This window comes from Convolutriloba macropyga, chromosome 4, assembly GCF_964194025.1.
Source record: "Convolutriloba macropyga chromosome 4, txConMacr16.3, whole genome shotgun sequence".
Lineage (NCBI taxonomy): Eukaryota > Metazoa > Xenacoelomorpha > Acoela > Convolutidae > Convolutriloba > Convolutriloba macropyga.
Genome location: NC_134471.1, coordinates 2822977 through 2839392, shown reverse-complemented (window position 1 = coordinate 2839392; position 16416 = coordinate 2822977). Strand labels below are relative to the sequence as shown.

The 16416-nt window shown below is 37.6% G+C and overlaps 1 protein-coding gene across 3 annotated transcripts in view; it reads left to right on the top strand.

Annotated features, from left to right (window-relative positions):
* Positions 1 to 16416, top strand: part of LOC142337411 (dedicator of cytokinesis protein 11-like) — a 320003-nt gene that overhangs the window by 53058 nt on the left and 250529 nt on the right. The window lies entirely within an intron of this gene.

Genomic DNA, 16416 nt, shown 5'->3' with positions numbered 1-16416 from the left:
GTCTCTAAAAACAGAATATAACGGTACTTAAGGCCTACAAGCAGAGGCAACAAATCGAAAGAAATAACCACATAAGAGGGCAGAATTTGCTTTATAAGAAACAGGTCGATGAAAACTAAAAACTTCTTCCAGAGCGCATCGAGTAAGACAATTTGAAAACCTTATTTGCGTTAGGTGCAGGTTTGGGCCGATGTGTCACATACAGGATACTCCTTAGCAATAGGAACTTTATTTTACCTGTACCCACGACAAATATCTGCCTCATGATATACTTAATACATGGGGAATATAACACTTTACGCTAATTTTAGCACCAATTAAATGGTTATTATAGACCACGATGAAATAGGTATAAAAGTTGCGGCAGTACACCGCAGTGCGAAAAAACGGATTAAAGTATTTACGAAAAAATAACAAAGCAAACTGCTGTAACGGCTGCCATACAAAAAGTAGATGTGTCTGAGTTTTCATTCTGTTTCCACAATGTAATGCATTTGATTTTTTTAACAATCAACTCATAGTACATTAAGGTCAATTATGCAAGATCGAATCAAGTTTTCTCAATCCAAATTTTCAAAAACTATTATTACATCAATAAAATTATGGAAAAATTTGAGGACATCCCTGATTTTATGGAGATTTTGATAAACATAGCTTACAGCAATCCAGTATCCAGATGTATTAGTTGGGTAGTGCGGATCGCACCAAAGGACTCTGAGGAAATACTGTTCACAGTTACTGTCTTCCGAGTATAAACAACAGATCCACTGTGTGCACGTACATAAAACCAACTGGATAATCAAAACGATGCATCACAAATTCAGGTTTCTGGAAGTTGTTAGAGCCGTTAAACGCATTAAGCCACATCTCGCACAAGAAAATCTTATCAGTTTTTCTAACTAAAGATGATTTTACTACAGGGAAATGGTATCTTAGGCTCTGAACGTTATTATGGATGTGGCAATGGTTTTTAGATGGATGATTCGGTATCTGTTGCTTGCAAGCAAATTGTCGTTCATTCCATAGTGACGCCATTCCTACTCTGACGCCTAGAGCGTGCACAACATTTTTGCTTTTAATATCACCTATAAGATGATTCCCGTTTTTGGTTTCACAAAGAGTTAGGTAACCGAGAGGTCAAACTCTAAAGCAGTAGCAGACTTTCCCGGGTATTTACATATTGCCGTGGCAGCACAAAACTCGACAGGGATTTGGCAACGCTCTACTGAAAACGAAGGTTTTGAGCCGCGATTTTTCGATACGAGGAACTGTTGAGCAGTTTTTTATAGACACCCAATTATTTGATACCTCAATCAGATATCGAGATTTGTATTTTGAATGCTGGTACTTGCCAACAGACTGATCGTTTAGAAAATCCATGAAAAGCGTACATGGAATTCCATTATGAAACTCTAAACAGTTACCATGTACGGCTGACCAACCAATAAGGGAAGCCGAAATTGCAAACCACCGGCTTCAGACGAAGGTAAAGTTTGCAGAAGAGATAACAACAAAATATATCTTTCTTCATCCAGTGTGGGTTCTTTATTTTTATCGAAAGCAACACTTTGATATTTCTCCCCGCCACAGTTGAGAATAGCTTGATTGTTACAAGCCGCTAAGTTTTTGCGAAAGCAACAAATTCTGAGGGAACCCTCTCAAATTCGTTTGTCCTTTAGCCCAAGCAACTCTTGCGAATCATTTTCCGTGAGGTTTCCTTTGTTTAACCGATTTAGAATATCACACCACTCTCGACTTTGTCACATTAATTTTTTCAATTCATGCATTTGAAAATGAGACCACTGAGTCACTAAAAGTTGATCCTTGATTTTTGTTCGACCGAGCAGCTGTCTTTTACATATGTTAACTGAAACAAATCGCCGACACAAATGACAGTTACACATCCAAAAAGTTGGTCATTGTTTTTGATGCAACGCAAACGCTGATCGATGACATGGAAGAAAAAACTTCCAACGGAAGACATTTCAGCAGTGATAAGAACTCGGAATTGAGAAAATTTATGCTGTAGTCTTGATTTATTTTCAGAGCTCATTGCCAAGGCACGCTCAAAGTCAGACTAAAGAGCAAGGAGGCAATGCAAAGTAACACCACCAACGTTTCGAGCAGCTACCGCTCTGAAAACTGCCTTACAAACAGTTGGTTTCTCTGGATGAATCTCGTTACTTCTGACAAGTCTAAGCAGACTCTGCTACAGGAACTTGATAAGAAGCGTCTTACCTGTACTGGCATCCCCTGATAGAAAAGGAAAAATTCGCTCAAGATTATTTATATACAATCTTTTGCTATCCGATTTGATGACTTCAAGTAGAAACAACCTTTTTCGTCATTATCGAATATCAAGCGCGTCTTTAACGAAGAACGTTATATGCAGGTGCAGCGAACCTCGATACTGCGCTTCAACGCAACCAAAATAGTCGGTTACTTTCCCAATTGGACTGTGATCGCTCTGAAGAACATTACAAAGGAACCAAGTAACCTTGTGATTGAAAAATCGAACAAGCTACAGGTTCGTTTTGAATTAAGCACTTCTTTTCATCAAGAGGTAAATTTAGCAACTCACTATCAGACAATTTTTCCCAGGTTAATATGATTGGTACAGAATTCGGAGTAAGTCGGGCCAGTGGGCTTCGGGCATTGAAAAAGTTGTAATCTTAAAAAAGAAAATTGCAGTCTTTGTAATTCCAGAAAGTAATAGCCCGTATTGCTTTTAAGAAAACTGTAATTTCCCTTATTTTTCAATTCACCGGCACATGCAGGCTTTCCCTGAACATTTCGCTTCGCAAAGTTTGCTTTAGTGAACACCTGTTGACTTTGTAACTTCTTAACTTTAAAGCAGATGTTCTCAGTATGACGTGTAAACATTCTAATCCAGTGATGCAATTCAATAAGACAGTGGTCTCCCTTAGTTAGAGGGTATATGAAGTGGGGGAGGAACGGGGTTCACCTCCAAATTAAGACGGGTACGAAAGCTCGTCACAGTGCGCATCACTATACATCGCCAAAGGACCGATCCGCTCACAGGGAGCGGTATTGAAGGACTTGTTTATTTCATGTCTTGAATACTGCTTCATTAGAAGCGTATCTGTCGTATCTGCGTTCCCCATTTCCAACTAACTGAGGCTCTCATCTAAGTTGCTTTCCGCATCTCTTTCACTTAACCTATCAATTTCCTGCTCATCAATAACGCCTGATCGTTCTAGACCTACATTGACTAATTAATCTTCAGCCGCTATTTCGCCCTTCGCCCGTAGATCTAAAATCGTAGAGCTTCGTAAGTGTAGTGACCATGAGCAGCGTAGCTGCTTTGACTATGGCGCAAGGTTTGCCATAATTGGGGACAAATTTTTCGGAAAAGCAGTTGCTCGCAGCTGGTGCAAACATACTCCAAGTCATTTTCATTCAAGAAACGATTCCACTTCTTAAGCAGTCGAGAAGTTGTTTTATCCAACTTAGCCCATTTTCGCTGTCGACTTCTCAGTAGATTGTTTGCTTCTTGATGGGGTTCTGGGGGCGCTTTAAAGCGTTACGGTGGTTGTTTTCCCTGAACTCAGACATCCTACACGAAGATAATCCTTCAGGCTATTCATCTCCAGCGACAACCATTTCTGTAAATTGAATAAATTTTGACGTCCATCAATTTGCAGCAACACGTTTCACAATGTCTAAGCGTGACAGCAGGTTTGTACGGTAATTATGACGTCTTCATTCATTATGAGCGTTTAAGTTGGTGAGCGTTCTGCATGCTGACGTCTTCGTCGCATTTTTATTCCATAGAATTTACTCTGTAGTTTTCATTCTGGTGAATCGTTACTTTATTTTTCTCGTAGTATCCCTTGTGTTTACTTTGCGAATCGCTTGAACGGTTAACATTACTGTCTTGAGATCTTGCACATGACGATAAAGACGTATTGTTCTCGATGTTCGAAGATTCAAAACAAGCTCCTTTAATTTCGTTCGCGGGCTCAATATCACTACGTATGTGGATATTTCGCTTTCCACTAGATGTTACGATGCCGGAGTTTTGTAGCCTTATTTGGAGCTGATGTGCTCACTGAATTGAGAGACCTGAAATTTTTTTACCTTTCATTATTAACTTCGTTTATTAGCAGACTCTGTGACATTACTGACTGTGTGCAAGCTCAAATGAGCTTTTAAAACTCCGTTGATTGGCTGATCATTTTCATTTCTTAGAGCAAAATATTGATTTGAGTTTTTTTGAGAGATAGGACTTGAGTGCTTAATCCATCCCAAATAAGAATCTTTAACAAAAACGTTGCAGCCGGACAGAAAAACGAACGCAAATAATTCAAGATCTCCCCAGACTCCATCGTGATTCATTGAGTCATAATGAAAAGGTCACGCTTGGTATTCTTGATGTGCATCGCAGACAAGCTGACGAGCTCACTAACACTAGAGAGCGGACATACATTGTAACGCCAAAAGCTCTGAGGAAAGGCAGTCGCAAACTTCTGCAGAGTGTCTTTACTCTTCTACAAAACGAGTTGAAACATGCTATCACCTGGAGCGGCGTGATACGGCTGGACGGCTACTACGATTCTGAGAGGCCATGGCGAAATCCGATAATAATAGTGAGCTCGTGAATGATTAATGAAGTAAAATAAATAAGAACAACTGCCTTAAATGGGGAAATTCTTCTCTCCCGTTTAGGGAATCACAGGAAAACAACAAATTTTGGGAGTTACTCAAATAAATCCGATAAATAACCAGAATACAATAAGATAACTCTGTCTGTACACTAAAGTTACATTAAGTCCTTATGACAAAAAAACCAGGCACATAAATAGTGAATTGTTAACTGATGAGATAGCAAGCGAACCGCGTTTCGGAGAATGTTGGTGACTCGAATCTATGATTTTGTCTGTAGACTAAAATCCCTTTATATGTTCTAGAGAGTATTTGCTTCCATTTAACGCTCTTAGTTTTTGCTTACTTTATTTATTGAAATCCAATAAAATTCAGCTCCAAATAAACACCGTACTATTAGATATGAACTGGAGAACAAAAGCTGAGGTTAAAGATTGTAAGGAATTGCGGTGAAATTTTGCGGGCAAATCAAGTAAATACAAAAAATAGGAAACGACTACCAGGAAATAATCGGATAAGTTACTGTTTTTTGACTCGTGAAAACTTAAAACTTCCCGTTTTTTTGTAAATGCACGATGATTCAAGTTAAACCGAGGTAAAGCTCTTATAGCACGCACTAGAAAGCCCGATGATGAGAAGTTTTAAATGAAAAATTCCATGAAAAATTCGTTTGACTGATAAGATGTCAGGCGAATTGATTTTTGGGGTATGTTGTGCATCTCATCTTGAATCTAGGACCTTGTCTACAGACTAAAGTCCCTCATTACATTTGAAAGAAATTGCTAAGCTCGTTATGACGCCCGTATTTGTACATTATCAAAATTAAATAACCAGTTTTAGAAGCAACTCGAAAAATTTCGATAACTACTTCCTGTTGATTTACCTAAGAAACAATGAGATAACTATGTTTGTAGACTAAAGTTACTGTTACATTAAGTCGCGAAAACTTGTGAATCTATGATTTAGACAGTTGACTAATATTTTTCCTTACATTACAAATTCCAGATAATTACAATTTGTTGCTTTTCGTTTTCTTTGCTTTAACGGAATTTATTCTACCAATGATTTTCAAAGAAACAGCGTAATTGTTAACAACTCGAGAACAACGCAGCGCAGATTCTCAGATGTGACCAGAATGCGTTATCATCTGTCTCCAAGTGAGGATCTGAAGCACAAAGATCAAAGCGTCGTTTAATTTGACATGAGAGCGGCAAACAGAAAGGAACAAAGAAGAACAACTTTTAAGGATAACCGAGTAACCAATGTCACCTTTAATTATTATGCGTTATACAATTGTAGATTGAAACATTATCACTCAAAGAGAAAAACCGAATTAATGAATCAGCTCATTATTAAAATAATTGCTTCAATTCAACGGAACGTAGACATATTGCTCCTAACTTATTACGCACAATGTAACAAGGAAAAAAGGCAACAGCTGCAGCAGAGTTAAATTATGAACTACTGATAAATGTATGCTTGCAAATCGGAGACAAAATGGCAAATAAATAGCGTCAAATGAGATAAGCTATCAACAAGAAAAAGTCACTTTCATTGACTCCTTACTAAACGCCGACGCCATAGTGCCTTAAGAGAAGGGAGCAACAACGCTCCAGTAAGAATAAAATTGTTTTTTTTTAATCTTCAAAAATGTAAATTTAAAGTTATAACCACAACAAAAACGTTTGGTTAAATATTTACATTTTCAAAATCGCCTCGTAAATATATGAATAGTTTGGTCTTTATACTTCAGTAGAACAAATTTCTAAAGCCTCTTACTTGTCTATCTATTGGAACACGTTTATGCAGTTTGACCATTTCGCTGCTTAGTTTTTCCTTAAATTTATTTTTAGTTTTCTCTTTTCGGATTTCAATTGGCAATTTATTCCACTTCCTAGAAAAATTTCTAATCAGTGACCTGTCACTCCATTTGGAATGGCACTTATTTTTTGGAAAGTACTGGAGAGTTCTGGAGTTTTTGGTCAATTCGTACTTTTCAAAAATCCTGAATGAGGAGTTTTTGGTTTCTCGACTGCTCTCTTTATATTGTGAGAGGAGGTCAAAAAATTTAAGAAGACAAACGGTTTTACTGAAAAGCTCTGTTGGTAAAATTTTGTCTTTCAATAATAGATCTCTTGCACTGTCAAACTTTTTGCGCAGGTGGCAAACCTTTGTTCCCCAATTTATTTGTCAATTAATTCTCTGAAGTGACATAACCGACAACGATTGAAAAAAATGGCACTGAAATTGAGATGGGACAAAACAAGTGATTTTAAAAGCCCGATTCTTGCTTTTAATGGTAGAAAATGTCTTACTAAGTAAATTGACCTAATAGCATTTGCCATTTTTGTTAACGTTTTGTTTAGCTGAATATCAAAATTTAGATTGTTATCAATCATTATACCTAAATAACGACAACTTGTTTTTGGCTCTATGAAAATTCCATTATAATGAAATTGTTAATTTTTGATTCACCATTTTTTGAGAAAAAACCACAATTTCTGTTTTATCTCGGTTTAAAATTAGCTTATTTTGCCTCATATAACTGTCAGTATTTTCAAATACACTGTTAATTTCGCTAAAAGATTTTCATCGGATTTGTAATGACAAATAATGCATGTGTCATCTGCAAACTGTAAAACGTCCTATTTTTTCTGGGAAATCGTTGATATACATTATAAAAATTAAAGGTCCTAGAACTGTTCCTTGAGGTACTCCGTGATTGATTGTCTCCCAGTTCGAATATTCAATTCCGTTCTTTACGCATTGTTTTCTGTTAGATAAAAACGATTCTAGCATTGCAATTGATTCCGTACTAAATCCATATTTTGCAATTTTTTCGAGAGAATTTTTGTGAGATTTTGAGTTAAAGGCTTTGGCCAAATCCAAGAATATACTAACAACGGTTTCGTTTTCTTCTAACAAACTGTTCACTGATTCTGTCAACGATATTACTGTATCATTCGAAGATTTTCTTTTAAGAAACCCAAACTGATTTTTATTGATTATTTCATACTTTTCAACATGTTCTAGCATTTGTTGGCGCAAAAGTCTTTCAAAAATTTTTGCAAGAGTCGGTGTAACTTTGAGCGTGTTTAGTAGAATGCGACCGATAACAAATTTTTAGATTGCGAAACATTGCTGTGGATACGTACAAAGAGCACTATAAGTAATGCACTTCTGTTCGGTAAAATTTACACAGGCAATGCAAATTAAATAAAATGAGAATTAAAGAAAAGTACGTGCTATACGGACATCGCTCAAATAGCAATTTCCTTGAAATAAATCCAGCACAAGGAAACAAAGTGATATTCGCAAAATTGGTTATCGCAATTAGGATACAAGGCTTTAGACGTGACGAACAACCAATTACAATGAAACTGTAAACGAAACTGATTAACACTATATCAATCGCCAAATTATCACATTCTGCATCCAAGGAAAATTTTTTCTACATATTGCCAGCGGTCAATTCCTCAATTTTACCATCAACCTGAACAATATCAAATTTATTGCGAAGAAAATATTTCATAGCATCCTTTGCGGTTTCAGGGATAAACTGCTCAGGAGCTTCAGAATTTTTGTTCCAATGACTCCAACGACAGTACCAGGACGCCTCAACATTGACGAAGTTACGTAGTTACCGAAATTGCAGGCCTTGCAATTGACAAATTGATCATTTTTGTTTTTGGTGAAGTCACAGAAATTTTGGTAACAGATGAGCAGAGCGCATTTTTGCATCTTAGTTTATGAACGAAATTGACAGCACTGAAATTGACCTTCGAACTGTGGCCTGTGGCCCGAATTCTGCATAGAAATACTAAGCATTTCATGTCTGGTTTTTGAAATAAAGGGGAAAATATTTTGTAATGAGGCTGATTAAACAATACTGTCCAGAAATATATTATTGTCTGGGAGGTTCGCTTACAGCCTATAAGCACAAACGTTTTGCTAGTTTTAATTTGAACGTCCATTGGTACTTCCAATTTAGCGATAAAGTCGTCGTACGGCTCTTAAAATCGATAGCCTTCACTGCTATTTACTTCATCAGCAGGGGAAACCTTTGATTTTTAGGACTGCTAGTGCTAAGCAGGAAACGGCCTCCTTGAAAACGATTTTCAATAAGAGCACTTTTCCAATTAACCTGCTTACAACTGATGATCTTAAAGTTTTACTGGCCCAATTTAACCTGGTTTTACTGTAATTAGGTTAGGTTTTCCGGCAATGAATTGCTCATACTGCACAAACTTATTAGATGATACATTTGCATTAAAACAGAGAACAGACTTATTAAGGTACATCTTCACAACCTCCGCTTAACATTTTGAGTCGAAATTTATATAAACAAAGAACAAAAGGTCAATCTTTCAGTTTCTAAGCACTTAAGATGGATCTGAAGTGCCTAGGAACTGAAAGAGTGACCTTTTGTTTCGAGTGTCAAGGAACAAATTGAAAAACGAACTCCTGATTGCTTTGCGCAATCCCATCATCAAAGTTTTTTCTCAGAGGCGGGCACTTCGTTTTCCATGGTAGCCGCTTGACTAATAGACTTTGGTTTTCTCAAACCTTTAAATAATCGAGCATAAATGTCGCAGTACTAAGAGTTCAAGGAAACTCCGTTTAGCGGGGAAATAGGATGAATTTTCTTTCGTGTGAATTGACTATTACAATTGGGACAAATTCAATTTTTTACGCTCTAAATATCAAGAATCTTTTGAACACAACTTTCTTTCAAGAACTAAATCACTTGGGGACAAAAATTTTTGGAAAAGCAGTCGCTCGCAGCTGGTGCAAGCATACTCCAAGTGATTTTCATTAAAGAAACGATTCCACTTCTTAAGCAGTCGAGATGTTGTATTATCCAACTTAGCCCATTTTCGCTGTCGACTTCTCAGTAGATTGTTTGACCGCAAAATTGTTTATAAGTCATTAAACTTTGGCAGTCCTCACCTTCCACTGGGGTCATATCTGGCCAAATTGTCAAGAGTTTTAAAGTAGTCAAAGTCCACTGAAAGACAACCTGAACAATATCAAATTTTTTGTGAAGAAAATATTTCATAACATCCTTTCTTTTTTCGGGATAAACTGCTCACGAACTTCAAGCATTTTGGTTCCAATGACTCCAACAACAGTACGAGAACGCCTTGACATTGACAAAGTTACGTAGTTACTGAACTTGCAATTGACAAATTGATCATTTTCGTTATTGGCAAAGTCACAAGTTTCGGTAACAGATGAGCAGAGCGCATTTTTGCATCTTGGTTTATGCACGAACTTGACAGCACTGAAGTTGACTCTCGAGCTGCGGCCTGAATTCTCCAATGAAATACTAAGCATGTCTTTTGTGGTTACATTTTGAGCCTATAATTTAAGTTTTGCGATAAAAGTCAAATTATTTTGTATTGAAGATGATGAAACAACTTTTCAGAAATAGAATATTGTCGTGTTAGAGTATCGTAATATTCACCAAATTCCTTCACGCACCCCTCGTCGGTGTGAGATCTGACCAAAGTACATAGTTCGTAAGTCATTTAGCTGTTGAGAGGCAATTGAAATGTGATCTTCACCGAATTCGGCATCACCCACGCATCACTGGGGTCAGATTTGACCAAAATACCGGGTTTCTGAGTCATTAAAGGCCAATAAGAAGTGAAAGAACGTCGTTTCTTACCTAAATCAGCTTCAGATACCCTTCAAGGGGTTCGGATCTCACCACATTATAAAGCCTAAGGCTATCAAGAAGCAATTGAAAGCTGATTTCTACAAATTTTTTCAGGTAAAACCAACAGATTTAAATTACGACCATAATACCAAGTGTCGGGGTCATTAGAAGCCAATGAGAAGCAAATGAAAGGCGATTCCTACCAAATTCAACATCTCAAATATGACCTCAATAGAGATTTTTAAGTCATTAAAGGCCAACGAGACGAAATTGAAAGCTGATTTATACCAATTTCCTTGCCCTAGCCCTTCATCAGGGTCAAATCTGACCAAAATACACAGTTTCGAAGTCATTTAATACAATTGAAAGCTGATTTTTACTAATTGTGGCATCGCCCTTCCTTCACGGGTGTCAGATCTGCCCAAAATACCAAGTCTCTGAGTCATTAAAGGCCAATGAGAAGCGCATGAAAGTTGATTTCCAAGTTCAGCATCATAAATCTGACCTCAGTAGAGAATTTCTAAGTCATTTAGGGCTATGATGGAGCAATTGAAAGCTGATTTATACGATTTTTTATCAGCCATCGCCCTTCACCGGGATCAGAGCTGACCGAAGTACCGAGTTTCTGAGTCATTAAAGGCTACTGAGACGCAAACTAGAGCTGAATATTACAAAAATTAGCATCACCTGGGGCCGGATCAGACCAAAGTTTACAGTTTCTATGTCATTTATAACAAATTGCGACAATTGAAAGCTGATTTTTTTCACCAAAGTTGGCGTCAACCACCTTTCAACGGGCTCAGATCTGACCAAAGTACCAACCTTCTAAGTCATTTAATGCTATTGAGACAGTTGAAAGCTGATTTTTACAAAATTTGGCATCACCCACTCTTTTACGGGCTAAGATTGACCAAATAGAGTCATTCTTACTCCATTCAATGCTATTGAGAAGCAATTGAAAGGTGATTTTTTTAAAAAAAATTGGCATCAACCACCCTTCATTAGCATCAGATCTGACCCAAGTAGAGATTTTCTAAGTCATTAAAGACTCCTAACTGTACTCGAAATCGACTGTACTCGAAACTGTGTACTCGAAATCGTCCGTTTTCGAGTACACAGTTTTGAAGTCATTTAATGCTATTGAAAGGCAATTGAAAGCTGATTTTTATAAAATTTTGGTATCACCAACTCTTCAACGGGCTCAGATGTGACCAAATACAGAGTCCTGAAGTCATTTAAGGGTATTGTGAGGCAATTGAAAGGTGATTTTTAACAAATTCGGCATCAATCACCCTTCATCGGAATCTGATCTGACCCAAAGGTCATTGAAGGCTACTGAGAAGCAACTCAAAGCTGATTTTTACCAAGTTCAGTATCACCCGTCATTCATCAGGGTCGGATCTGACGAAAGTACACCGTTTCGAAGTCATTTAATGCTATTGACAGGCATTTGAGAGCTGTCTTTTATAAATGTTCGGTTCACCCACTTCAACGGGCTCAGATCTGACCAAATACAGTGTTCTTAAGTCATTTAATGCTTTTGAGAAGCAATTGAAAGGTGATTTTTATGAAATTTGGCATCAAATACCCTTCATCGGGATCAGATATGACCCAAGTAGTGAGTTTCTAAGTCATTAAAGGCTCTTGAGACGCAACTAAAAGCTAATATCTACCAAATTCAGCATTACCCATCATTCTTCGGGATGGGATCTGACGAAAATACAGTTTCGAAAGTTGTCAGTTAATGCTATTGAGAGACAACTGAAAGCTGATTTTACAAAATTCGGCATCAGACACCTTTCGCCGGGGTCAGATTTGACCCCAGTAGAAAGTTTCTAAGTCATTCAAGGCTATCAAGAAGCAATTGAGGGCTGATTTATACCAATTTTGTCATCCCTCGTCCCTCATTGGAGTCAGATCTGAGCAAAAAACAGTTTTGAAGTCCTTAAATGCTTTTGAGAGTCAATTGAAAGCTGATTGATGCAATTGAAAGCTGATTTTTTTAAACAAAGTTGGTCTGAACCACCTCTCAACGGGCTCAGATCTGACAAAGTACCAACCTTCTCAGTCATTTAATGCTATTGAGACAGTTGAAAGCTGATATTTACAAAATTTGGCATCACCCACTCTTTAATGGGCGCAGATCTGACCAAATAGAGTCGTTCTTACTTCATTTAATGCTATTGAGAAGCAATTGAAAGGTGATTTTTTTTGAAATTGGAATCAACCACCCTTCATTGGGATCAGATCTGACCCAAGTAGAGATTTTCTAAGTCATTAAAGGCTACTGCTACTGAAAAGCAGAGTCTTAACAAATTGAGCATCGCCCGTTTTCGAGTACACAATTTCGAAGTCATTTAATGCTATTGAGAGGCAATTGAAAGCTGATTTTTACAAAATTTAGAATCACCCACTCTTCAACGGGCTCAGATGTGACCAAATACAGAGGCCTGAAGTCATTTAAGGGTATTGTGAAGCAATTGAAAGGTGATTTTTAACAAATTCGGCATCAATCACTCTTCATCAGAATCTGATCTGACCCAAAGGTCATTGAAGGCTACTGAGAAGCAACTCAAAGCTGATTTTTACCAAATTCAGTATCACCCGTTATTCATCAGGGTCGGATCTGACGAAAGTACACCGTTTCGAAGTCATTTAATGCTATTGACAGGCATTTGAGAGCTGTCTTTTATAAATGTTCGGTTCACCCACTTCAACGGGCTCAGATCTGACCAAATACAGTGTTCTTAAGTCATTTAATGCTTTTGAGAAGCAATTGAAAGGTGATTTTTATGAAATTTGGCATCAAATACCCTTCATCGGGATCAGATATGACCCAAGTAGTGAGTTTCTAAGTCATTAAAGGCTCTTGAGACGCAACTAAAAGCTAATATCTACCAAATTCAGCATTACCCATCATTCTTCGGGGTGGGATCTGACGAAAATACAGTTTCGAAAGTTGTCAGTTAATGCTATTGAGAGACAACTGAAAGCTGATTTTACAAAATTCGGCATCAGACACCTTTCGCCGGGGTCAGATTTGACCCCAGTAGAAAGTTTCTAAGTCATTCAAGGCTATCAAGAAGCAATTGAGGGCTGATTTATACCAATTTTGTCATCCCTCGTCCCTCATTGGAGTCAGATCTGAGCAAAAAACAGTTTTGAAGTCCTTAAATGCTTTTGAGAGTCAATTGAAAGCTGATTGATGCAATTGAAAGCTGATTTTTTTAAACAAAGTTGGTCTGAACCACCTCTCAACGGGCTCAGATCTGACAAAGTACCAACCTTCTCAGTCATTTAATGCTATTGAGACAGTTGAAAGCTGATATTTACAAAATTTGGCATCACCCACTCTTTAATGGGCGCAGATCTGACCAAATAGAGTCGTTCTTACTTCATTTAATGCTATTGAGAAGCAATTGAAAGGTGATTTTTTTTTGAAATTGGAATCAACCACCCTTCATTGGGATCAGATCTGACCCAAGTAGAGATTTTCTAAGTCATTAAAGGCTACTGCTACTGAAAAGCAGAGTCTTAACAAATTGAGCATCGCCCGTTTTCGAGTACACAATTTCGAAGTCATTTAATGCTATTGAGAGGCAATTGAAAGCTGATTTTTACAAAATTTAGAATCACCCACTCTTCAACGGGCTCAGATGTGACCAAATACAGAGGCCTGAAGTCATTTAAGGGTATTGTGAAGCAATTGAAAGGTGATTTTTAACAAATTCGGCATCAATCACTCTTCATCAGAATCTGATCTGACCCAAAGGTCCTTGAAGGCTACTGAGAAGCAACTCAAAGCTGATTTTTACCAAATTCAGTATCACCCGTCATTCATCAGGGTCGGATCTGACGGAAGTACACCGTTTCGAAGTCATTTAATGCTATTGACAGGCATTTGAAAGCTGTCTTTTATAAATGTTCGGTTCACCCACTTCAACGGGCTCAGATCTGACCAAATACAGTGTTCTTAAGTCATTTAATGCTTTTGAGAAGCAATTGAAAGGTGATTTTTATGAAATTTGGCATCAAATACCCTTCATCGGGATCAGATATGACCCAAGTAGTGAGTTTCTAAGTCATTAAAGGCTCTTGAGACGCAACTAAAAGCTAATATCTACCAAATTCAGCATTACCCCTCATTCTTCGGGGTGGGATCTGACGAAAATACAGTTTCGAAAGTTGTCAGTTAATGCTATTGAGAGACAACTGAAAGCTGATTTTACAAAATTCGGCATCAGACACCTTTCGCCGGGGTCAGATTTGACCCCAGTAGAAAGTTTCTAAGTCATTCAAGGCTATCAAGAAGCAATTGAGGGCTGATTTATACCAATTTTGTCATCCCTCGTCCCTCATTGGAGTCAGATCTGAGCAAAAAACAGTTTTGAAGTCCTTAAATGCTTTTGAGAGTCAATTGAAAGCTGATTGATGCAATTGAAAGCTGATTTTTTAAAACAAAGTTGGTCTGAACCACCTCTCAACGGGCTCAGATCTGACAAAGTACCAACCTTCTCAGTCATTTAATGCTATTGAGACAGTTGAAAGCTGATATTTACAAAATTTGGCATCACCCACTCTTTAATGGGCGCAGATCTGACCAAATAGAGTCGTTCTTACTTCATTTAATGCTATTGAGAAGCAATTGAAAGGTGATTTTTTTTTGAAATTGGAATCAACCACCCTTCATTGGGATCAGATCTGACCCAAGTAGAGATTTTCTAAGTCATTAAAGGCTACTGAAAAGCAGAGTCTGAACAAATTGAGCATCGCCCGTTTTCGAGTACACAATTTCGAAGTCATTTAATGCTATTGAGAGGCAATTGAAAGCTGATTTTTACAAAATTTAGAATCACCCACTCTTCAACGGGCTCAGATGTGACCAAATACAGAGGCCTGAAGTCATTTAAGGGTATTGTGAAGCAATTGAAAGGTGATTTTTAACAAATTCGGCATCAATCACTCTTCATCAGAATCTGATCTGACCCAAAGGTCCTTGAAGGCTACTGAGAAGCAACTCAAAGCCGATTTTTACCAAATTCAGTATCACCCGTTATTCATCAGGGTCGGATCTGACGAAAGTACACCGTTTAGAAGTCATTTAATGCTATTGAGAGGCATTTGAAAGCTGTCTTTTATAAATGTTCGGTTCACCCACTTCAACGGGCTCAGATCTGACCAAATACAGAGTTCTTAAGTCATTTAATGCTTTTGAGAAGCAATTAAAAGGTGATTTTTATGAAATTTGGCATCAAATACCCTTCATCGGGATCAGATATGACCAAGTAGTGAGTTTCTAAGTCATTAAAGGCTCTTGAGACGCAACTAAAAGCTAATATCTACCAAATTCAGCATTACCCATCATTCTTCGGGGTGGGATCTGACGAAAATACAGTTTCAAAAGTTGTCAGTTAATGCTATTGAGAGACAACTGAAAGCTGATTTTTACAAAATTCGGCATCAGACACCTTTCGCCGGGGTCAGATCTGACCCCATTAGAAAATTTCTAAGTCATTCAAGGCTATCAAGAAGCAATTGAGGGCGGATTTATACCAATTTTGTCAGCCCTCGTCCCTCACTGGAGTCAGATCTGACCAAAAAAGTTTTGAAGTCCTTAAATGCTATTGAGAGTCTATTGAAAGCTGATTGATGCAATCGAAAGCTGATTTATACAATTTTTTCGGACTTCAACGTTCGACTGAGCCAGATTTGACAGAAATACGGAGTTTCTAAGTCATTTAATGCTATTTAGAGTCAATTGAAGGCTGATTTTTACCAAATACGGCATCACGCACGCATCACCGGTTTTAGATCTGAGCGAGGTACAGAGTTTCTAAGTCAATAAAGAACACTGAGAATCAACTAGCTGATTTTTTTTAGCTGCGAAGCTGTAAGCAGAGCGAAGCTATATTGCAGTGCTCTTGGTTTTTACGACTCGAAGAGGAGTATTGATATTCTACAGGTTTTTTTTAGCAGAAAGCAAGTTTGTTCATGACTTGAATTTTGACTTCTTTCTATTCGAGCTTTTACCTCTGTTTCTGATTGTTGACTTCTGTTTTCGAACATTGGACTTTAACAATAGCTTAGTTTTTAATGTATAGCAATTGGTAACAGTCTGTAATTCAAGG